The sequence below is a fragment of the Otolemur garnettii genome, unplaced genomic scaffold (genome assembly GCF_000181295.1).
Source record: "Otolemur garnettii isolate 467f Iridium unplaced genomic scaffold, OtoGar3 scaffold00089, whole genome shotgun sequence".
Classification (NCBI taxonomy): Eukaryota; Metazoa; Chordata; class Mammalia; order Primates; family Galagidae; genus Otolemur; species Otolemur garnettii.
Window position 1 is genome coordinate 5,146,508 of NW_003852484.1, and position 1,607 is coordinate 5,148,114.

The window sequence follows — 1,607 nt, forward strand, 5'->3', positions numbered from 1 at the left end:
AGTCTATGAAAATTTGGTCAATTTAAGGGGGTGGTCAATATGGAGAGGTGGTCAACTGTGGGGGTTCTATTGTATTTGTAAATGCTGACATGGAGAGAGCTCTAAAATATTTCACACAGTGAAGAAGGCAAGTTTCAGAAAAACAAATACAATATGATATCCTATGAAATGAACTATAGAAGTGAAGAAGTGTGTTGGAAAAGGTCTTGAAGAATACACTCCCAGTGAGTTGGAGAGGGATGCAGGTTTGGAGGAGGGGCCAACGTGGAAGCTCACTATCTACAGCATTTGGTTTTATGCAATGTTAACATATTTAACATATTGCCTATAGAATTCAATAAAGGAAAGAATTTTTTTTAAATGTAATATTTTAAAGAAAGGGCGCTAAGGCACTAGTCTGAAGATATGTATCTCTGTCCTGCTGTGCACTTGCTAGTAAGTCAGCTTACTGCCCTGAGCTTCAGTGGCCCCACCTATAAAAAAGGAAATAATCACTGTCCTGAGATTTGATGAGAAAATCAGATAATATATGCAACAATGTTTCACCAACTTCCCAGAGCACTGAAGTTCCTCACGATTAAGACATATATCCAAGACAACGTTCCAGGTGATCAAAGTTGGGTGAGAAAGCTAATAATAAATTGAATGATACAACTAGGATTAAAATTATTTCAATGAATCATAACAATGGGTCTCAAACAACCAGAATAATAGACTAGGGATGAATATTAAGTTTAATGTATATGTTCAAAAGATAACTTGCACAAGGGCAGGATATAAGACATCCAGTGTTGTAACAGTTATTATGAAACAGTTTAAAAAGCCAATTATAATGTTGATGCTAAAAATGGAACACAATTTCAAGCTGTAGTAAGAAAAGATTTGGGAGGAGAGGTGTGCTCACAATTGCCACTGGGTCATCCACCAAGAGTCTCTGGTCCACACTGGTTGACCAGTTAGAAACACTGAAATAGCCTATAGTCCCAGCTACTCAGTAGGTTGTGGCAAGAGAATCACCTAAGCCCAGGAATCAGAGGTTTCTGTGAGCTGTGACACAACAGCACTCTACCAAAGGCGATAAAGTGAGACTTTGTCTCTACAAAAAAAAAAAAAAAAAAAGGAAGAAACACTGAAATAAGTCCATACAGGAACACGCCAGACTTCTCTGAACTTCTCCCCTTTTAATACCACACAATTCAGCACTTAATATGATTTAAATAATTTCCCTTATTGTGTCTTACATTGTAAGTGGCTTGAATTTTGGCATCATGAATCATGTTTCTTCATTCCCTATAAACTTAGGGGAACACTGGGCACATGAAAGGTATTTAGTAAATGTTAAATATTATAAAACCTTTTTTTCCATTTTAATGTTTAAAATTTAATAAGTAGTTCTTTTGATGACTGCAGATATGTAAGGCTATTTGGTAGCATTCAGAAACATCACAGTAATGGTAGCTTTTTCAATTGATGTATAGTCTTTAGCAAGAAGATACTTGTGGCATGGCATGGTGGCTCACACTTGTAATCCCAGCCCTCTGAGAGGCCAAGGTAGATGGCCTGAGCTCAGGTGTTGGAGACCAACCTAAGCAAGAGCGAGACCCCAT